Here is a 24,884-nt window from a genome sequence, read left to right as displayed (position 1 = left end):
ACATAGTAGCCAGCAACCACCAATATTCACAATTTATTTAAAAACCCCCGAGTACGAATTACCCATTGATATAGCGGCCTACAAGATTGTCTACAAGGCAAAAATACCTGTAGTTTCAAGTATGGATCAACATAAACTTAAGTAAGGATTAACCCATAATCTTTAACAAAATACTTATAAATAATTCATGTTATTTTGAAATTTTAACATAAAAATATTTCAAACACCATTTTACCAAAAAAAATGCAACAAAAATATTAAAAACTCTTCAATCTTGGCCACTTACAAGCAAATAAGTGTAAATTGAATTGTTGGTAACCAGACATTTTGATCAGCCCGAAGATTTGTTTTAAAACAGCGGGGCGTTTGCATTTCAATTACCGCGAAATATTTTGTTCTCGCGTATTCATGGAAAGTTGTCTATTGTATTTGAAATAAAATAAGCATCGACTCAATAATTTGTTTAATAAATAATGTGAAAAAATATGTTGTCTTTCATTTCCTGCGTCAATTTTTCGTTTACACAAACTAAATCCTATAAAAAAGTTAGTTTAAAAGCAAGTGGTTTTCAGAAGCAAATACGTAATACCATAACGTATTTTGTGGAATAAAGCCGTTTTTCTGAACAATATTTAAAGGAAATAAAACATAAATTTATAATTTATTTACTAAATAATGTGTATAAATATGTTATTAGTTATTTGCCCGTGTCAAGTTATATCAAAGTATAAACTAAAACAAGGAAATGTCGAACGCTTTCAAGCGATAAAAAGAAGAGAAACAGCGAGTCTCGTATTTCGTGTTTTAAGACCAATATTTAAAGAAAATAAATCATCATATAACTATTTATTGCTACAAAATTAGCAAAACATTATTGTTGTTTATTTCCTATGTCAACTTTTCAACTTAATAACACAAAATTTAAAAAAAAAACGATTTAAAGTAGCGCACTTTAAAGTGATAAAAAGCAATGCAAGTTTTGATTATTTTTTAAAATGTCGTTATTTAAAACAATATTTGATAAAAACTAATCATATTATAAAAATTTTTCACTAAATAATTTGCGAATATAAATTGTTTTTTTTTGCATGTTTAATATTTAAATATATCCTTTAAAACTTGTAAAAAATGTAATTTAAAGTCTCGTGTTTTTGTTAACTATCCTGAATCAGTGAGATTAAGTCAGGATGTACTGAACGACCTTCTGACTTAATTTAAAGAATTTCGCGTTATAACACCTGCTCATAGCAACGTTTTCGGCAGAAATGCTTTGATGTTGCCCGAAAATGCGAGAAAGTGCGAGTGTCGTTTAAAAGCGCCTAAAACTTTAAAATTTAACACCGAAATTGGACGACAACATATTTTTGATCAATAATAATGAAAAAATATAAATTTATTATTCGTAAGCTTAAATTATTGCATTGAATAAAGGCATTTTTGCGTAATACGATCAATCGACAACTCACGTTTCGCATTGTTGCCTAACTCTATACATTTTATCATAAGTTTTTGAGTGTAAATTAACACGGTAACTAAATAACAACATGTTTTTAAACAAATTTTGTTTAAGGGAAATGTTTTTTTGCATTTTTTTGTAACGATATCGTCTGTTACTACGCGAAAAATATTTTTTTTGACGGGCTTCTGTCTATTTCGTTGCATTAATTTAATATTCATTAACTAACTTTTAATGACTTTATTAATGCGCTAAAAATCATAAAAGTTTAATATACAAGTTTTACTAAAACATAGTCATCAACTCATGTTAGAATAACTTTTAGACTAGAGCAAAACATTAACGAATATGCTTGGTTGGTTTTAGTGTTATTATAATGCCATCGTGTATGTATGGCTAAAGTTACAAGTTTTTGTTTAATTTAAAGTTGGGGTTTAATCTTCCTCTAAAAAATAAATTGCTAGGGACAAAAAAAAATATTTTTCCTTTTTTTAACGCTTCTGTTTTACTAAAACAAAGACAAAACCATTAACAATGTCACGTTTTAAAGGTAAACGTGTGGGATCTTTTGTTAATTTAAATGTTCTAGATTACTACCAGAAAACCTTATCGCTTATATTTTTGTATTACGTTAGAAATGAACATGAACGAATACCTTATTCAAATAGAATTAAAACAAAACATTAATAACCGATATTAACAATATACTTTAAAGTAACCAACCTAATAGTTAAAACCTTACTAACCACAAAGAACATAATACTAAGTCCAAAAAATGCGATACTAACGAATTTAGTTTTACCAAAAACAGCGTGACACTTTAGTGAATGAAAGGCGATAAGAACGTCATATTAACTTAAACCAAAACACAATTCATACTCCCATTTATGAGTCATAAGTCCCCAATTATAATAAAAGAACAAGAAAAACACAAGCAATCCAATATAACATATTATGTGACAAGTAAAACTACGAAATTTGTGTCACGACTCCTCCTTTTAAAGAAATTTACACAATTTAATTTCAAACAAAACACAAATAAGTACATACACAACAATACAGTTAATAAATTCGACTCATGTAATCCGCCCCAACATTTACAGACCCCTTTATATACTCGTACTTAATACGATAACTTTGTAAAACATTGCCCATCGCATAACACGGTCATTTATAAATTTAGCACGCTCTATGTGAACCAAGGGCTGGTGGTCCAACTGGAGGGTAAATTTTACCCCATACAAATAGTTTTTAAACTTTTTAATGGCCCAAATCACGGCCAAACATTCTCGTTCGATCGTCGAATACTTTGTCTCGGCGCTCGTAAGTTTCTTGCTCGCGTAACTCACTGGAAAATGCTGTCCTTCATTAATTTGAAGTAACACCGCACCGACACCTACGTTGGATGCATCGGTACGCAGTACGAACGGTTTTGCAATGTCAGGTAGTCTTAGTATCGGCTTACACATAAGACTTTGTTTCAAAGAGTTGAACGCAACATTCTGCGATTCTTCCCATCTCACTATATTGGATTGACCTTTCTTTGTCAACTCGGTTAACGGTGCGGCTATTGGCGCGTAATTTGGTATAAAATTACGGTAGTAACCAGTCAGTCCCAAAAATGCTCGCACGTTCTTCTTTGTCGTCGGCCGTTCCGCTTCTTTCACCTTGCGAACGTTCTCTTCCTGTAGTTCAATAAATACTGTCTGGATACTGTGCCCCAAAAACTCGATGCTATTAGCCCCAATAACGCACTTTGACGGTTTCGCCGTTACGTTGCCTTGGCGTAATCGCTGAAACAGTTTCTTTAACGCCACTACATGCTCTTCCCAAGTTGCTGTATGGACAATCAAGTCGTCAATGTAACTTTCTACATTCTCTAATCCGACAAACTGTTGTCTCATACCTCGTACAAAGGTCGCCCCTGAATTTACCATCCCAAATGGCATTTTAAGAAATTCATAAACGCCATCACGCGTAACAAACGCTGTTTTGTAAACGTCACTTTTGTTCACCGGCACCTGCCAGTAACCCTTAGTTAAGTCCAATTTCGTGAAATATACATCTCCCGATAATTTACGAAAATTTTCTCTGCTGTCACCATAGGTTCAGGATCAAACACATTCACTTTATTTAATTTCCTGAAGTCTATACAAATTCGATTCGTCCCGTCCTTCTTTTTGACAATAACCACCGGCGAAGCGAATGGCGATTCAGACCTCCGAATTACACCCATCTTCAGCATTTCGTCGATGTCTTCTTTTAATTCACCTCGTATTCCATATGGTACCGGATAAGGTTTAGACCTAATCGGAACATCCGATGTCAAATTTATTTTGTGCTCAACACAGTTCATTGTACCCGGCACATCGGTAAATACGTCACTAAATTATCTTGCCACTTCAAACGCGGTTTCTTGCTGTGACGCCGTAAGCTGCTCACCGAAAGTTAAATCGTTTACCGATTCCACACACTTTGGTGCTCTTAGCTCAAGTAATTGTTCGTCGTCTACAGTCTGTTCTTCCAGCTAATCTTGTTCTCCGATGACAGCTGAATTGGCTACGACACTTTGCTGCCAATCGTCTCCTTTAAAGGCATCTTCTCTGCTCAAATATTTTCGAAGCAGATTCACATGAAAAAGCTTTGTTTTTCCATTGATATCTAGTTTATAATCATTTGCTCCAACTTTTTCGGTTACTCGAAAAGGACCCTTCCACTGCATCAATAGTTTATTATTGTCAGTAGGTAACAACACGAGAACCAGATCGTTATTCTCGAATATTCTTCGCTTTGTTTTGCGATCAAAGTACTTTTTGTAACGCGTCTGCGCTTTCTCCATAGCCTCTCTCGCTATTTTCAAAGTATTATCGATGCGTTCTCTTAGCTCCATCACATATAAATAACTATTTCTAACTTCTGGCTCTGAAACAGTGTTGGTCCACATCTCCTTTAAGATGTGCATTGGACCCCGCACCGTTCTGCCATACAGCAGTTCAAATGGTGAAAATCCGGTCGATTCTTGCGGCACCTCTCGATAGGCAAACAATAATGCGTTGATATAACGATGCCATTGATTTGGCTTCTCGCAACAAAGTCGCTTTAACATAGATTTTAACGTGCCGTTAAATCTCTCTACAAGTCCATTACACATGGGGTGATAAGGTGTACTTGACAAGTGACGAATTTTCAAAAGACGCTCTACTTCTTTCATGCATTCTGACACAAACTGGGTTCCCATGTCACTCAATAATTTCTCTGGTATGCCAAGCCTGCTATAAATATCTACTAAAGCTTCAGCAACATCTTCAGTAGAAATATTTCTCAGCGGCACCGCTTCAGGGTACCGTGTTGCGTAGTCCGCAAGTGTTAAAATGTACCTGTGGCCTTTCTCACTGGGCGGGTGTATCGGTCCTACCAAGTCTACTGCTACACGCTTAAACGGAACTTCAATTAAAGGCATTTTCTCCAGTGGCGCCTTCGTCACTTTCCTTTTATGAACTGTCTTTTGGCATATGTCACATGACCTGCAGAATCGCTTTATATCGTCACGCAACCCTGACCAATAAAAGTTTGACAAAATTCTATTGGTCGTCTTCTTAATTCCCATGTGACCGCCCATAATACTTTCATGCGCTATCTCCATTGTTTTCATTCGTAAAGCTTTCGGCACAACTACTTGCTGAATCGGCTTACCATTGTTTACGTTTGCGTAAACGCTCGATATAAAACGCCCCCTTCTTCGTAAAACTTAACGGCTTGATCTCCTTTGATCTTTTCTTCCGTCATTCCGCGAAAATATTCCAACGAAGAATCTTCGCGTTGAGCTTGAACAAATTCTTCTTTGCTTGCTACTGGCCAGTTGCTACTGTCTCCAACTTCTAGCGGTTTGCTGACCTTTTTCTTTGCCGTCTGCAGACGGGTCGCTACAGCACATGTTTGTCTCCAGTTTGGGTCTGAATCCTGAGGGTCTCTCGCGCCTTCTATGTTTCATATTACTAGGTCGTAAAGCGAATCCTGTAAATACAATGCTTCAACTTCACCCTGAAAATATGGGGTATCTACTGTTATCGTCGCTATCGGTGCTTTCTTGACCGACTTGTCAAGTAGATGAATATACCCAAACTTTTCAGACAGTTGGTTATGTCGCACGATTTTTTTCTTAACCACGACGCCTGTACACCCGGTATCGCGTAAAGTTTCTACTTTAACATCTCCAATCCGTCCAATAGAAATCGGTAAATTTTTATTTTACTTGTAGCGTTAAATGCACACGCTACCAAACACGGGTCGCCTATCTCCATTAGGAAGCAACACATAATTCTGATCATTGATTTCTCCTTTGTTTCCTTGATCCTGAATCAAAGCTACAGCGCCCTGTCGAGCAATTGGTCTGCTTGGTGACGAACGTGCTCGGCAGTCCTTGGCAATGTGACCTACTTTGTCACATATAAAACATTTCCTTACAATGCGGCGCTCAACTTTTGCCTTGCAATCGGCCGTGCGGTGACCGAACGATTTGCATAAGTAGCACTGCGGTTCGCTTGCCATGTTTACACTTTTTACGTCTTTCCGGCCAAGATTTCGGCCGTGGGCCACTAGAAATTGATCTGCTGCCTTCGCCAACAAATTTAGATTTTCTGGCGCTTGTTCTCTTAGATAAACGGATAGTTCCTTTGAACACGCTGCCACAAACTGTTCCTTTACTATAAGGTCACGGACACCTTCCCAAGTTTTCTCCGTTTGAGAAGTTTCCACTCATTTTTGCAAATAGTTTTGCAAACGAACTATAAGTTGCTTCGAACTCTCACTAGTTTCGGGCTTTGCCTGCCGGAACTTTTTTCGGTAGCCATCTTCGGTCAAGTCATATCGCTTTAATAGCGCATTTTTCAATCGATCATAATTCACGGCGTCTTCATCGGCTAACCGTGAATACACGTTCAGTGCTCTTCCCGTTAACAAAGCACTTAATGATAACGCCCAATTTTCTTTCTTCCAATCACTGCTAGTAGCAAATCTCTCAAACCTTAACAAATAGCTATCTAGCTCATCTTTACCGTCCACAAACGATGGTAACTTAGGAATTCTCGCGCGGGTTTCTTTTCCGCCAGAACTACTTGCAGCCGCCTGAGCCAACTCTAGCTCCAATGCTTTCAACTTAAGCTGATATTCACAGTCTGCAGCTTCTTTTGCCACGTTCCTTTCACGGGCCCTTTCCTCTCGTTCAACAGCTTGTTGCTGTTGCTGTTCGACATATTCCTTTAAACTGTTACCCTCCAGGCCAAATGCCTTACCAGCTTCAATCAGTTTATCCATTTCACTCATTTCGTAATAACTTTACAAGACTGTTCTCTTCTCTGAGTTTTCGCAGAAAAAGTAAACAACAATATCTCCCGGACGAGCCCCCAGATGTCACGTTTTAAAGGTAAACGTGTGGGATCTTTTGTTAATTTAAATGTTCTAGATTACTACCAGAAAACCTTATCGCTTATATATTTTTTACGTTAAAAATGAACATGAACGAATACCTTATTCAAATAGAATCAAGACAAAACATTAATAACCGATATTAACAATATACTATAAAGTAACCAACCTAATAGTTAAAACCTTACTAACCACAAAGAACATAATACTAAGTCAAAAAAATGCGATACTAACGAATTTAGTTTTACCAAAAACAGCGTGACACTTTAGTGAATGAAAGGCGATAAGAACGTCATATTAACTTAAACCAAAACACAATTCATACTCCCATTTATGAGTCATAAGTCCCCAATTATAATAAAAGAACAAGGAAAACACAAGCAATCCAATATAACATATTATGTGATAAGTAAAACTACGAAATTTGTGTCAAACAACAATAAAAAATATTAACCTTGTGTTTTCTATGCTGCAATTTAGATGGAGTGGCTGTTTTCCGAAGTCACGTAGTCACAGAAAATATTTGTTAACACAGAAAAGTGATTGGTGCTGAAACCTAAATAAAAATAAAATATCAAAATACGTTAATCTCACAAATAACTGCACTCTTTCTATTAGCACAAAAGTGAAAAAAAATTTTGTAACAAAAAAACTATTTATTATTGCCAGCAAACTAATTTCTGTTTTTTTTAAAAGACAAACACAATCCTTAACATTTATAAACCTTTAACAATTAAGTTAATTTTACAAATAGATACCATGCACCATTGGCGGCTCGTGTATGGAGCTAATCGGGCTAAAACCACCAACTTTTTTTAATGGTTTTATTATTTAATTTATATTTTATTTTTTTAATTAATATTTATTTTTTTAAATAATGTTTATTTTTTTGCACTGTTTTTCGCTAAAATTATTTAAAATATTAAAAAATAACGCCTATTTTTGCCACGAAATACGCAAAAATTTTCAAAAAACGTAGCGTGAACATGTGAGGGCTAAACCAAAATTAGCCCCACGGGCTGCCAAATACAAAATATCATAACGCCGTTTTTGCTGTCAGAATTCCGAAATTTGGAAAAAGGTTGAGAACTTTGATCGAAATGTGGGGCTAAGACCACCACAGAGTTGCCAAATATTTTGGCAATTTCAAACGTTGTATATTAACAAATTTTATCGTTTTTGTTTAACTATTAAACAAAAATAAAATAAAATAGGTGTAAACTGGGTTTTGCATTATTGTTTAATGAAGTTTTAAGGCCTTAAATAATATTTTTAAGTTAAAAAAATTGAAATACTAATCGTTCGCTCGGGTATATTCTCACATTATATTTATGATGAACAGGTCGCTCATAAGCCTCGCTAAAGCTAAAACAGCAAGTTTAAATCAGTTTTTGCATTCTTTTTAAAGAGTTGTATGTTAATTAATGCTTTTAATTTCGATTAAGGCAAGTTTTTAAAGATAATCATAATGGATTTACTGCCTGACAAGAAGACTCAAGAGCAGCTTGCCTGTTTGCCTGCCTGTCAAAAGAGCATAAATAAAGTTTGCCAATGAAAAAAACATGCAATGTACATAGTTTACTAGTGACTGTAAACATTCAGTCATAGATTAGGATGACAGACAACTGTTGAAACTCACAATGAAAAAGTTGAAAGAAAAAGGGCACATTCTAAGTAACTTTATCAAACCGCTGACATTTTGTAATGTGCATATTTTGATATGCAAGAAGTTAATTAAACAGCAAACTTTTGTAATCGAGAAATATTTTGGTTATTTGCAGCCAACAACTTAGTTCGACATTATTTTACGGAGCATTTTGTAAGTGCAACAGTTATTAAGTGCACTACTCTGTCTGTCTGTTTAATATTAAAACCGTGTTGGGTGGAATACACTAACAAAAGTAAGGTTAATTTTATTGCAGCTCAACCAGATAAATCGATTAATATTAATACAATTTGCAGTTCCTTTTAGATTTATCGTAAATGGTTATTTTGTTAAACAGTTTTTGTTATATCACAAGGCCAACGATCTTACATGATAAAACATGTGCAATGGGTGGAAAAATTGCTTTCAAAGTTAAAGTAAGTTATGTAAAAATAAATACTTTTTGAATAGCCCATTAGATAAATAGCCTTTTTTATTGCAAACATAGGCTATTTATAAATAGTTATGTACATTACACAAACACTTAAACAATAAGAGTGGGACAACAACATATACATAGGGTGATGTTGTAATTGTACAGAAAAGAGAATGAAAAGAGGAAGAATGACTAGGAAAAAAAGGAAGGAGAGGGGGTGGCGGAGATTTAAGTATGTGGAGAAGATGGGAGAGATTTGTGATATATGATATTATTTATGGTTTTATTAATACTGTTTGAAAAAACTCGAAATAATTTTTTAATTTTAACTATAAGACTTACTTTCTAGGTAATTATTTAGCATACAGCTAAGTCTGATATACTTTTAAAATATAATAATTCAAAAAAAAAGAAATAAGTTAAATAGATTATTAACAAAAACTTAATCTGTTGTGTCTTGATTTCAATACTTAATGATAAATATGTTATTTTATAGAAGAGCTGACAAGATAAAAAAGAAGATCAATAAATTGTTTTTTATATTTTTTTTTGAATGGATTGTCAGTTGTTACATAACTTGCACCATTATTTTTCCCACGTTTTTAGTTTTAAATTTAATAAACGCTTATAATAAAAGAAATCTATTATGCTACTTTGCTTTTTATTGTGTCAATTCACGCTCTTTTAGAATCGGAACTTAAAAATATACAAAATACGTTTTTTATTATAAAGAAAATTTTTAACTTAACGCCTGTTTACACGACAGGTAACGTTGCGTTGCGTTACGTAACTTTACGAGTTTTAGGAATTTCTTTTTTAAATTTCTATAAAAAATATTTAATAAAAGTATACCGCTTACGAAATCTTGCGTAAATTTTGCTCCTAACACAAAACTTGCGTAACTTTCGTACGTGTGAACGACGTTACGTTGCATACGCCGTGTAAAAGGGCCTATACTTTAAATAATTAACTATTAAATGTAAAAATAGCGTGTTTACAGCGAATAATTTACAATATTTCCGAGGGATCCAGACCCCCCTAGCGGTGTTGTGATTTTCTAAAATTAGCCCCCCCATTTATTTAACCCACGAGCTGCCACTGCCAGCCACCAAGCTCACTACTTGATTATTGAATGCTACCAATAAACATATTTTAAAGTTAATTACTTTTTGGTTAATGGGCCTACAAGTAACAACAAATTTAAAAATTTCTTTAACTAATAATTTCAGATTGCCAATTTATATTTAAGCATAAAAAAAATAACAAAACAATTTATTTTACTTTATTAGAGTTTTAAGTAGACAAAATAAATTTTTATATTTTTTAGTATTTACACTTCATTTTTTTTATAAAATTTAACTGTAATGCTACAAAGCGTGTCTGTATAATTAAAGTTATATAAACAGGTCCACATAACTTTGTTTCAACAGCTTAAGTTAATGATAGGCGAACACTAATCCATATTTTTACAATAAGAAAATTTATAACCACTTTTTACTATTTATAGCATTATCTAGTTCAACGCTATAAACTGTATGAACTTCTGCTGAGCCAGCACTTAATCTGTTAATCACCAGCATAATTATCGGGCAATTATAAATCTATATTATTCCAAACTGCCACATCCAAGTTGAGATTAGATCGGGTTAACAAATGGTCATGCATTCGACCTTCCCACATTGAGGATAAAGATATAAACAAAAAAAGATATATCGCCAGTATATAACCAAAACAAGGATGTTATTTTATACAACAAAAACTTTTATTCAAAGCCACTGCTCTTATACATTAAGCCACTGCTCTTATACAATGTGGCACATGGAAAATAATATTAGAATCAAAAAATAACAACCTTGTGTTTTCTATGCTGCAATTAGTTGGTGTGGCTGTTTTTTAAAGTCAAACAGTAACGTAGGCAAAACATAAGTGATATTAAAAGACCAATTCGAAATACGAATAAAACTTATATGTGAATTTAAAAAAAAACGTAAATAATAACAAAAATATGAATTACTTCGAATAAAACTCTCTTAAACTTTGTATTTACTGCTGGCTTAAGTAAATAAGTCAGGCATGAAGAGTAAATGACTACAATATTATAAAAACTACCCAAGCTTGAAGCTTGTAGTATAATTTTAGCCATTCCAACCCTCTTGTTAAAATTACTTTTGGTGCCAGATTGAAACTTGGTTTATACTGCCGGCTTTAGTAAATAAGCCAAACTTGAAGAATAAATTACTACAATTTTATCACAACTACACAAAGCATGTCTGCACTATTCAAGCCATTTGTGTAGAAATATTTAACCCATTTGTATAAACCTTTTGTATAGAAAAATTTTTCTCCAGATTAGGGGTGGTTTATACTAAGCAAGACATGAGGGAAATTTTTAGCAATATTTTAAAAACACATTTTGCTATGCCAACTAAAATGACTTTATATTAAGCCTTTTACAAGCTTCAACAAACTTTTGTAATTTAAATATGAAATAAATACCCAACAAAACTTAGACGAACTTACAATCTGATCATTTAAAAATCATTTTATAATTTACTAAAACAGTTAAATTAATATTGTAATTGAAAACATATTGTGTTATTAGCTTTATGTCAATAAATTGTTTATTTTTCCCATGAGCAGAAATATAGTTAGATAGTTATGTCACTTCTCTTTAGTAAAGTAACAAAATACAGACGTTACCCTTATTATAAATTATAAAGGCCAACCACTATGTTTGCTCTAGTTACAAAGACTTTAAAAGAATAAATCAACTAATAAACATTGCTATAACATCAAAGCTACCACTTATACTTTATGTACAGTGCGACGCCGACAACAGTAACTTAAAAAGCAACTGATAAAAATTTATCAGAAACGCAATTTTTGTTGTATATAAATTTTATTTCCATTACTACAAATGTTTAAAACCGTGTTTTTAAATATATAAAGTTTTGCATACATCTAATGTCTATTTGTTTAAAGAAAAATATATACACATAGTCGTGGGCGTCAATCCAAAAATAAATAAATAAATAAATTTAGGGGTGCCAAAAAATAGTAAAATCTTTGCTAAAAAATTCCGTTTTAAAGTGCTCATTAAACTTAACTCTTAACAGTCTTAAATTTAATATTCACAAAAATAGCAGACAACATTAGTCTTTAACCAACTGAAGTACAATTATTACGTGAAATAAGGCACTGGACAATCAGTATTTGTTTCGCAATAATGCCAGTTTTAGACAATCTACAACGTGGCACGCAGAATATGCCGTTTTTTGGCAACATATCAACAACAAAAAATCGCTTATATAACTATAATTATACGCAAAAAATGCAACGTTTTCAAACAACCTAGGGGTGCCACATATATTCAGAACTTATTAAAATTATAAATGGGGGTAAATGGACCCCCTGCACCCCCAGGATCGACGCCAATGCACATAGTAGCTAGCGACCACCAATATTCACAATTTATTTAAAAACCCCCGAGTACGAATTACCCATTGATATAGCGGCCTACAAGATTGTCTACAAGGCAAAAATACCTGTAGTTTTAAGAATGGATCAACATAAACTTAAGTAAGGATTAACCCATAATCTTTAACAAAATACTTATAAATAACTTATGTTATTTTGAAATTTTAACATAAAAATATTTCAAACACCATTTTACCAAAAAAAATGCAACAAAAATATTAAAAACTTTCCAATTTTGGCCACTTACAAGCAAATAAGTGTAAATAAAATTGTTGGTAACCAGACATTTTGATCAGCCCGAAGATTTGTTTTAAAACAGCGGGGCGTTCGCATTTTAATTACCGCGAAATATTTTGTTCTCGCGTATTCATGGAAAGTTGTCTATTGTATTTAAAATAAAATAAGCATTGAATCGATAATATGTTTAATAAATTAAGTGAAAAAATATGTTGTCTTTCATTTCCTGCGTCAATTTTACAATTACGCAAACTAAATCCTATAAAAAAGTTAGTTTAAAAGCAAGTGGTTTTCAGAAGCAAATGCGTAATACCATAACGTATTTTGTGAAATAAAGCCGCTTTTCTAAACAATATTTAAAGGAAATAAAACATAAATTTATAATTTATTTACTAAATAATGTGTATAAATATGTTATTAGTTATTTGCCCGTGTCAAGTTATATCAAAGTATAAACTAAAACAAGGAAATGTCGAACGCTTTCAAGCGATAAAAAGAAGAGAAACAGTGAGTCTCGTATTTCGTGTTTTAAGACCAATATTTAGAGAAAATAAATCATCATATAACTATTTATTGCTACAAAATTAGCAAAACATTATAGTTGTTTATTTCCTATGTTAACTTTTTAACTTAATAACACAAAATTATTTAAAAAAAACGATTTAAAGTAGCGCACTTTAAAGTTACAAAAAGCAATGCAAGTTTTGATTATTTTTTAAATGTTGTTATTTAAAAGAATATTTGATAAAAATCAAGTATAAAAATGTTTTCACTAAATAGTTTGCAAATATAAATTGTTTTTTTTGCGTGTTTAATATTTAAATATATCCCTTAAAACTTGAAAAAAAATGTAATTTAAATTGGCGTGTTTTTGTTAACTATCCTGAATCAGTGAGATTAAGTCAGGATGTACTGAACGACCTTCTGACTTAATTTAAAGAATTTCGCGTTATAACACCTGCTCATAGCAACGTTTTCGGCAGAAATGCTTTGATGTTGCCCGAAAATGCGAGAAAGTGCGAGTGTCGCTTAAAAGCGCCTAAAATTTTAAAATTTAACACCGAAATTGGACGACAACATATTTTTGATCAATAATAAATAAAAAATATCAATTTATTCTTCGTTAGCTTGAATTATTGCATTGAATAAAGGCATTTTTTGCGTAATACGACCAATCGACAACTCACGTTTCGCATTGTTGCCTAACTCTATACATTTTATCTCAAGTTTTTGAGTGTAAATTAACATGGTAACTAATTAACAACATGTTTTTACATAAATTTTGTTTAAGGGAAATGTTTTTTTGCATTTTTTTGTAACAATATCGTCTGTTACTACGCGAAAAATATTTTTTTTGACGGGCTTCTGTCTATTTCGTTGCATTAATTTAATATTCATTAATTAACTTTTAATGACTTTATTAATGCGCTAAAAATCATAAAAGTTTAATATACAAGTTTTACTAAAACATAGTCATCAACTCATGTTAGAATAACTTTTAGACGAGAGCAAAACGTTAACGAATATGCTTGGTTGGTTTTAGTGTTATTATAATGCCATTGTGTATGTATGGCTAAAGTTACAAGTTTTTGTTTAATTTAAAGTTAGGGTCTAATCTTCCTCTAAAAAATAAATTGCTAGGGACAAAAAAAAAATATTTTTCCTTTTTTAACGCTTCTGTTTTACTAAAACAAAGACAAAACCATTAAAAACAATAAAAAATATTAACCTTGTGTTTTCTATGCTGCAATTTAGATGATGTGGCTGTTTTCCAAAGTCACGTAGTCACAGAAAATATTTGTTAACACAGAAAAGTGATTGGTGCTGAAACCTAAATAAAAATAAAATATCAAAATACGTTAATCTCACAAATAACTGCACTCTTTCTATTAGCACAAAAGTGAAACAAAATTTTGTAACAAAAAAAATATTAATTATTGCCAGCAAACTAATTTCTGTTTTTTTTAAAGACAAACACAATCCTTAACATTTATAAACCTTTAACAATTAAGTTAATATTACAAATAGATACCAGCCACCAAGCTCACTACTTGATTATTGAATGATACCAATAAACATATTTTAAAGTTAATTACTTTTTGGTTAATGGGCCTACAAGTAACAACAAATTAAAAAATTTCTTTATATAACTAATAATTTCAGATTGCCAATTTATATTTAAGCATAAAAAAAATAAAAAAACAATTTATTTTACTTTGTTAGAGTTTTAAGCAGACAACATAAATTTTTATATTTTTTAATATTTACACTTCATTTTTTTTATAAAATTTAACTGTAATGCTACAAAGCGTGTATGTATAATTAAAGTTATATAAACAGGTCCACATAACTTTGATTCAACAGCTTAAGTTAATGATAGGCAAAGACTAATCCATATTTTTACAATAAGAAAATCTATAACCACATTTTACTATTTATAGCATTATCTAGTTCAACGCTATAAACTGTATGAACTTCTGCTGAGCCAGCACGTAATCTGTTAATCACCAGCATAATTTTCGGGCAATTATAAATCTATATTATTCCAAACTGCCACATCCAACTTGAGATTAGACCGGGGAACAAATGGTCACGCATTCGACCTTCCCACATTGAGGATAAAGATATTTACAAAAACAGATATATCGCCACTATATAACCAAAACAAGGATGTTATTTTATGCTAGAAAAACTTTTAACCAAGGCCACTGCTCTTATACAAGGTGGCACACAAATTATTTATAAAATCAAAAAATAACAACCTTGTGTTTTCTATGCTGCAATTAGTTGGTATGGCTGTTTTTTAAAGTCAAACAGTAACGTAGGCAAAACATAAGTGATATTAAAAGGCCAGTTCGAAATACGAATAAAACTTATATGTGAATTTAAAAAAAACGTAAATAATAACAAAAATATGAATTACTTCGAATAAAACTCTCTTAAACTTTGTATTTACTGCTGGCTTTAGTCAATAAGTCAGGCATGAAGAGTAAATGACTACAATTTTAACACAACTACAAAGCATGTCTGGACTATTCAAGCCATTTGTGTAGAAATATTTAAGCCATTTGTATAAACCTTTTGTATAGAAAATTTTTTCTCCAGATTAGGGATGGTTTATACTAAGCCAGACATGAGGGAAATTGTTTAGAAATATTTTAAAAACACATTTAGCTATGCCAACTAAAATGACTTTATATTAAGTCTTTTACAAGCTTCAACAAACTTTTGTAATTTAAACATGAAATAAATAACCAACAAAACTTAGACGAACTTACAATCTGATCATTTAAAAATCATTTTATAATTTACAAAAAAAACGTTAAATTAATATTGTAATTGAAAACATATTGTGTTATTAGCTTTATGTTAAATTGTTTAAAAAAGTTTAACTGTTAAGTTACAGCATTAAGTTTAAAACAAAACCAGGTTAAATTTAAGTAACGCTTTTTCTTAAAAATATTCTTTTATAGCAAGAAACTATTTTTCCCATGAGCAGAAATATAGTTAGATAGTTATGTCACTTCTCTTTAGTAGAGTAACAAAATACAGACGTTACCCTTATTATAAATTATAAAGACCAACCCCTATGCTTGCTCTAGTTACAAAGACTTTAAAAGAATAAATCAATTAATAAACATTGCTATAACATCAAAGCTACCACTTATACTTTATGTACAGTGCGACGCCGACAACAGTAACTTAAAAAGCAACTGATAAAAATTTATCAGAAACGCAATTTTTGTTGTATATAAATTTTATTTCCATTACTACAAATGTTTAAAACCGTGTTTTTAAATATATAAAGTTTTGCATACATCTAATGTCTATTTGTTTAAAGAAAAATATATACACATAGTCGTGGGCGTCAATCCAAAAATAAATAAATAAATAAATTTAGGGGTGCCAAAAAATAGTAAAATCTTCGCTAAAAAATCCTGTTTTGAAGTGCTCATTATACTTAACTCTTAACAGTCTTAAATTTAATATTCGCAAAGATAGCAGACAACATTAGTCTTTAACCAACTGAAGTACAATTATTATCATTATTCGTTTCGCAATAATGCCAGTTTTAGACAATCTACAACGTGGCACGCAGAATATGCCCTTTTTTGGCAACATATAAAAAAAATCGCTTATATAACTATAATTATACGCAAAAAATGCAACATTTGCAAACAACCTAGGGGTGCCACATATATTCAGCACTTATTAAAATTATAAATGGGGGTAAATGAACCCCCTGCACCCCCAGGATCGACGCCAGTGCACATAGTAGCTAGCGACCACCAATATTCACAATTTATTTAAAAACCCCCGAGTACGAATTACCCATTGATATAGCGGCCTACAAGATTGTCTACAAGGCAAAAATACCTGTAGTTTTGAAAATGGATCAACATAAATGTAACATATATGTTTTGTCATGCGTCGGTGGCTCCTGACACCTGATAGTCTGTATATGCCCTAGTATATCTAATTAATTAACCTTATCGGGATTTCTTGCCCTAAACCTGATTGTAGCGTTTACTGTTGTATGTGGCGCCTACCAAAAGTAGTTCTGACTTGGGTGCGGTTAGGTGTAGTCGTATTGTTTTTATACTGTTTTATTACTCTTATGTTTTTATTGCAAGTATTGTTTTAGTAGTTTTTATTGATTATTAAAAGTAAGCTTACACACCTACCGTACATGTTAATATAAATAACAGAGTTAGCTAGATTGGTTTTTACGGTGGACCGTTAAAGCGGGGTATCCTAGGTTTTACTAAATTAGGGAGATCGTCTCGTCCTAATAAACAGTTCAGGGTGAGGGTTATATATTATTAGGACCTTTATTATATCGCCACCTAAACGTTAGGCTAAATTACGAGACGATCAAACTTTTCTTGTAACAAATTGGCGAGCGCGCCAGGACCCCGCCACCGTGCTAGCTCTGTTAGATATAGTCAGGACTCTAGTTAAATATAGTAGCTATTTTAATATTACAAATTGTTCTTACCTTCTAAAATTTAACTATGTCTTTTAATTTATATACAACACCGCCTCGATTTATTAAGGGCGAGGATTTTAAAGAATTTTTAAATGTGTTTAACTCTTACTGTAAGAGCGCTGGTGCTACGGACGATCAAAAAAAACATATTTTTTTAAGCTGTATTGATCAAGATCTCAAATGGATAATCCAGGAAAAAGATGCGAGTTTATATCCACTTGAATTCGACGAACTAATCAGTAGGGCAATAAAAGCAACAGTGAACGACCAACATGCCTTTAAGATACGAACACAACTTAGCGAACGTATACAAATGCCTGAAGAGGATGTACGCAGATTTGTTTATGCGATTAGAAATTTGGGGGATAGGGCTTACCCTAAGGCGGCTGAATGCAATTTAAAAAATAAAATCATGTACATTTCCCTACTACGCGGTCTTAGGAATCAAAATCTTCGTAACCTAATTCAAAACAATCAAGAAAATAAACGAGATTTTTTATTAGCTGCTAACCAGGCCATGGAAGCCAATAACTCCACATCGTCACATTCATTGGTGCCTGCGAACGTTGAGAAACAATCTTCCAAAAATGACCTGGCACTAATTCTTGAAAAAATCGAAAACATGCAAACTGTTGCACAAAAGTAAACTGATGAAATAACAACAACCATTTCGACAATACAGACAGAAATGAATTTGATAAAATCACAAATGGCTGGGCCGTCACGTAGACAGCCATACAAGGAAAGGCCCGATTCCTGGGTGCCCTATAGAAACCGTGAGTGTTTTTATTGTTTTGACTATGGACATATAAGACAAAATTGTCCCAGGTATATAAGCAAAAATATACCGTATAACGTTCGTAACACTTATAGGATACCACACCAGCAGACTGGGACGACGCCCACGATACCAACCCCGACCCGACCCGAGGTTTTAGTTACAACAAAAAGACCCCGTAAAAAAAGTATTCAACCCGAACAACCTGCTCTACCTATAACTAAAAATGCGGCACAAGGTAACTCGTTACGTCGTTTTGTAAATTTATTAGTTGAAAATTTACCTGTTTGCGCTTTGTTGGATACTGGTGCCAGTGTTACCTTAGTGCACCAGCGTGTTTGGGATAAACTAAGAAAAGGCACTAAAAATGTTACTAAACCCCCGGAGTCCTCCCCTAATTTAGTGGGCGCTAATGGTAGTCCTCTAATTATAACTGGCATGGCATCACTACCAGTTACCTTGGGGAATGTAACGTCATGGTTACAAATGTTTATAAGCCCAGATATTTCCCACGACTTCATTCTGGGACTGGACTTTTTACAAAGGGAAAATGTCAAATATGTTATAAATCCAATTATTTAACCCTGGGTCGTACGTCAGTGCCCATTATAAGTAAACCTTATATATTTCAACGCCATGAGGCATTTTTAATAGAGGAAGTTTCCGTTCCAGCTTTCACGGAGTTAAGGCTGTTAGCAAAGTGTAATAATAATTTAATAGCAGCTTAAATACCTAACATGTCTGTTTTGGTGGAGCGAAATATAGAATTTGGTGAACGTTATGGCCTTCTTGTTGCTTCGGCAATAACCAACATAAAATCGAATTTAGTTGAAGTAAGAATAGCTAACCTGACCGATGATAGCGTCACTTTACACAACGGTGTGCGAGTAGCAACAGTATCCCCCGTTTCAGCCATAGGTTCCGATAGTTGCCGAATACCTGGTACCTGTGCTATCATCAATCAAGCATCGCATAAATGTACATGCAAAAATTCGTCCTGTTTTAAGTTACTTGAACATGATCATTCGGTTGAAGAAATACAGCCTACCTCGAGCCAACATCAAGTAGATCACGCAGAAGATAGCGTCAATATAAGCAAAACTTTGACAGAAAGTCAACGCCAGATTGTAATAAAAATGGTAAAGCAATATAAATGTGTCTTCTCCACCTCGCCTTATGAAATAGGAAGGACGAATCTTGTCAAACATGAAATAGACACGGGCAGTAGTAAACCTGTTCGACAAGCGCCAAGGCGTGTTCCCCATAAATATAAAGACAACGTTGAACAAATTATTAAAGAAATGCGTAAACAGGATCTAATTCAACCCTCTCAGTCCCCCTGGTCAAGTTCTGTGGTTCTAGTAAAAAAGAAATCAGGAGGAACTAGGTTTTGTGTAGACTATCGGCTGGTCAACGCCATCACTAAGAAAAACAGCTATCCAATACCCAGAGTCGATGAAAGCCTAGACGAAATATCTCAGTCTGTTTATTTTTCCACACGAGACCTTCGGTCTGGTTATTACCAGATTCCAATGGACAAAGCCTCAAGGGAGTAAACTGCCTTTGCTAGCCACATGGGTTTATATGAATTCAAGGTCATGCCTATGGGTTTGCGTAATTCAGCAGCGAGTTTCCAGCGTCTTATGCGTATTGTACTGAACGATTGAATGGCAGGGGGCATTAGCCTACTTGGATGACTTGGGTACTCGAAAACCTTTGAAGAACATGTAAGGCGCCTTAAAGAAGTTTTCGCTCGCCTACAATCGGCTGGGTTAACTTTAAAACCATCAAAGTGTTCATTTTTTAAACATGAAGGAAGTTTTTTGGGGCATATTGTGTCGCGCGATGGAATTAAATGTGACCCTGACAAAATAAAAGCAGTCAAAGAATGGCCAATACCAAAAAATGTAAAACATGTATGTCAATTTGTTGGTTTAACATCGTATTACCGGAAATTCATTAAAGGCTATGCCAACATTGCCGGGCCATTACATAAGCTAACAGAAAAGGGGAAAAAGTTTAACTGGACTGATGAATGTCAGGAATCATTTATTTCTTTAAAACATCGACTAACAGAAACTCCAATTCTTCAATACCCTAATTTTGACAAGCCTTTTATATTGGACACCGATGCATCTAATCACGCCATCGGGTGTGTTCTGTCCCAAGAACAAAATGGAAAAGAACACGTGGTTGCCTATGGTAGTAGAACTTTGTCAAAAGCCGAAAGAAATTATTCTACCACAAGAAAAGAATTGCTGGCCATCGTATTTGCCACGAAACTATTTCGATGTTATCTGATAGGAGATAAATTTATCATTCGCACCGACCATTCTTCGCTTCGGTGGTTATGGAAATCAAAAGAGTTGTATGGTTAATGCGCTAGATGGGTGGAACATCTAGCTGGGTACAATTTCAAACTAATTCACCGGCCAGGAAATAAACATGGAAATGCCGACTCCCTTAGCAGACTGGAGCCAATTCCCGATGATTTTCCCTACAATATACAACAAAATAAACAACCTTGCAACGCAATTGAAAGTTTGGAATTCAGCCTCGAGCCAGAGATATCAAAAACAAAAATCGCGGAATTACAACAGGCTGATAAAAACATAGCCCCCATTTTTGATTGGTTAAAAAAGGGAATAAGACCAAACCAAAAAACGGTAAAGAAATTACCTCCAGCCAGTAAACACTACTGGGACAAATTCGACCACTTGGTGTGTAGAAATAATATTGTTTACTTTGGGGAAAAATGTTCGTCCTTGTCAGCGGAAATGATCTACAAAGTTGCCGGATTCTTTAATAGATACGGTCCTAATAAAATTTCACGATAGTCCACATGGTGGCGGACATCTTGGAATTAGCAAAACCTGCGCCAAAATAAATGAAAGATTTTATTGGCATCAGTGGAGAAGTCACACAGAAGCATATTGCAAACGATGCAATGACTGTAATATGAATAAAAGAGCGACTCAAAACCCACGAGCGCCATTAATACCATCGTCAGAAGATCGACCAATGCAACGCATTCAAATAGATGTGATGGGTCCACTACCCATAACCAAATCCGGAAACCGTTTCATTTTCGTAGCGTGTGACATTTTTACAAAGTATGTACGCGCATGGCCTATGCGACACCAGACAACAACTGAAACGGCTTCGATACTTTTCAGCAACTGGTTTACGGTACACGGGGTGCCTGAAATAGTTCATTCTGACCGTGGAACAAACTTTGAAAGTCAACTTTTCCAGGAGCTGCTCAAGCTTATGGGTAGTAAAAAATCAAGAACAACTGCATATCATCCAGCCGGAAATGGAGGCGTAGAGCGAAACAATCGAACTATTGCGTCCATGCTACGTAATTACGTTCAAAGCGATGAAACGGGTTGGGATATCACTCTACCCGCAGTGGTAGCCTCCTATAACGCTAGTATTCATGAAAGCACCGGGTATTCCCCGCACTACTTGCTGACCGGCCACAAGTTACGTCTGCCAGGCCACGCAGGAACGGGCTGTCCGACAGAAGCAACGCCATACAAGACACTAGTCGAGGACTTAAGCAAACGCCTAAAGTCAGCCCAAGACACTGCCCGTAAAACCTTGGAAAAACAACGAGAACGTATGAAAAGAAATTACGACAAGAAACAACATGGCGTCCCATTTAAAATTGGTGATAATGTACTTTTAACGAACCCAGCCATACCTCTAAATAAATCGAAGAAGTTCCATTTACCTTATAAGGGACCTTTTATTGTAGAAAAGATATTAAATAACGTTAATTATGTCATAAAAAATAAAGAAGGTAAATCCCAAATGGTACATTTTAACCGGTTAAAATTATTTACAGGGACCTCAACAGAGGCAACATCATATACTTTTAACGAGCCAACCTGTGTGAGGCCACCTATGCTAGGGAACATGCTTAATGCAAGGCACACTGAACCCACATTAACCCCAGACAGTGAGGCAACGCATGTGGGACTACCAATGGAAAATAGTGACAATTTGGTGTTAACTGAACCAACAACTTCACGTCCCAAACGCATTAGAAAGCGGACCCACTTCTATCCGGACATTGAGGTTATTGACATCTAGTTTACATTGACTGTTTTTTTTACTGTTATTTTTTTATTACCTCACTAAATTGCCCTCGTTTTTGTTTACTTGCACATTATTGTCACTTTAGACTTGCGTTGATCATAACCAACAGTATTGTTTTTTTCTTTCACTTAAACATGTTTGTAGTTTATAATGCGTTTCTTGAAAAAATTTTTAACATAAAAATATTTCAAAACACTTAAAATTTTTAACATAAAAATTTTTAACATAAAAATATTTCAAAACAAAAAAATTTTAACATAAAAATATTTCAAACACCATTTTACCAAAAAAATGCAACAAAAATATTAAAAACTTTCCAATTTTGGCCACTTACAAGCAAATAAGTGTAAATTAAATTGTTGGTAACCAGACATTTTGATCAGCCCGAAGATTTGTTTTAAAAAGCGGGGCGTTTGCATTTCAATTACCGCGAAATATTTTGTTCTCGCGTATTCATGGAAAGTTGTCTTTTGTATTTGAAATAAAATAAGCATTGAATCGATAATTTGTTTAATAAATAATGTGAAAAAATATGTTGTCTTTCATTTCCTGCGTCAATTTTACAATTACGATAACTAAATTCTATAAAAAAGTTAGTTTAAAAGCAAGTGGTTTTCAGAAGCAAATACGTAATACCATAACGTATTTTGTGGAATAAAGCCGCTTTTCTGAACAATATTTAAAGGAAATAAAACATCAATTTATAATTTATTTACTAAATAATGTGTATAAATATGTTATTAGTTATTTGCCCGTGTCAAGTTATATCAAAGTATAAACTAAAACAAGGAAATGTCGAACGCTTTCAAGCGATAAAAAGAAGAGAAACAGCGAGTCTCGTTTTTCGTGTTTTAAGACCAATATTTAAAGAAAATAAATCATCATATAACTATTTATTGCTACAAAATTAGCAAAACATTATTGTTGTTTATTTCCTATGTCAACTTTTTAACTTAGTAACACAAAATAATTAAAAAAAAAACGATTTAAAGTAGCGCACTTTAAAGTGACAAAAGCAATGCAAGTTTTGATTATTTTTTAAATGTTGTTATTTAAAACAATTTTTAATAAAAATTAATCATATTATAAAATTGTTTTCACTAAATAGTTTGCAAATATAAATTGTTTTTTTTGCATGTTTAATATTTAACTATATCCCTTAAAAAAAAATGTAATTTAAATTGGCGTGTTTTTGTTAACTATCCTGAATCAGTGAGATTAAGTCAGGATGTACTGAACGACCTTCTGACTTAATTTAAAGAATTTCGCGTTATAACACCTGCTCATAGCAACGTTTTCGGCAAAACTGCTTTGATGTTGCCCGAAAGTGCGAGTGTCGCTTAAAAGCTGCTAAAATTTTAATATTTAACACGGAAATTGGACGACAACATATCTTAGATCGATAATAAATAAAAAAATATTAATTTATTCTTCGTTAGCTTAAATTATTGCATTGAAAAGGGCATTTTTTTGCGAAATACGACCAATCGACAACTCACGTTTCGCATTGTTGCCTAACTTTACACATTTTATCTTAAGTTTTTTAGTGTAAATTAACACGGTAACTAAATAACAACATGTTTTTAAACAAATTTTGTTTAAGAAAAATGTTTTTTTGCATCTTTTAGTTTAAAAAAATCGTCTACAATATCGTCTGTTACTACGCGAAAAATATTTTTTTGACGGGCTTCTGCCCCGCTGTTTTAGACAAAAATTTACGGTCCGAGCTGTTTGTGCCGAAGTGTCTTGCATTACAATTTTTTGAAGTTTACGAAATACTGTTTCAATTTAATAATTAGCAACATATTTTTATAAATGTTTATGTTATTTTACTTGAAATATCGGCAAAGAATATCCACACCACCATCAAGAAGCAATAAAAATTCGAATGTCTAAAAACTCCACACAAACAATATTCTTCCAGCTGACCCACAGATCAAGTTTGGAAAACTGAATCCAAAAATTACTCACATTAGATTTGCACATAAAATACCCTACACTCTTCACTTTATGCTAAAACATAAAAATTAAATAAAATACAACAAATTTAACCATTTATTTAAAAAAATGAGTTAAACGAATATTAAATTTTCAAAAATGCCAAAATATTCTAATTCAATAAATCTTTAGCAATATAAGCTTAATGAAATTACCAATCGTGTGTTTTCTAATCTGCTATTAAAGATAACTGCTTCAAATTTAACAAATTAAAGTTACTAGCCACGAACTCACACAAGAACAAGCTTCCATACAAAACCTTCAACTTTAAATAACGCGGCACGTGAATCAGCTGTTTATATACAGAGAGTGGATGACGTATTTACGACCGACGCCAAA

The 24,884-nt window shown here is 33.2% G+C and overlaps 1 protein-coding gene and 1 pseudogene across 1 annotated transcript in view; both read right to left on the bottom strand.

Annotated features, from left to right (window-relative positions):
• LOC145755001 (protein NLRC5-like) overlaps positions 1-24,555 on the bottom strand; it is a 59,692-nt gene extending 35,137 nt beyond the window's left edge. Inside the window, exons 1-3 of the mRNA XM_082571189.1 lie at positions 24,381-24,555; positions 14,405-14,506; positions 7,335-7,436 (exon numbers count right to left, since the gene is read on the bottom strand). The gene's annotated coding sequence lies outside the window, so the exon portion shown is untranslated. The remainder of the gene's footprint in view (positions 1-7,334; positions 7,437-14,404; positions 14,507-24,380) is intronic.
• On the bottom strand, positions 1,623-5,242 carry LOC145755117 (uncharacterized; annotated as a pseudogene).
• Positions 24,556-24,884: the final 329 nt, after the last annotated feature.

The sequence above is a fragment of the Corella eumyota genome, chromosome 6 (genome assembly GCF_963082875.1).
Source record: "Corella eumyota chromosome 6, kaCorEumy4.1, whole genome shotgun sequence".
Lineage (NCBI taxonomy): Eukaryota > Metazoa > Chordata > Ascidiacea > Phlebobranchia > Corellidae > Corella > Corella eumyota.
This window is presented reverse-complemented; position numbering and strand designations above follow the sequence as displayed.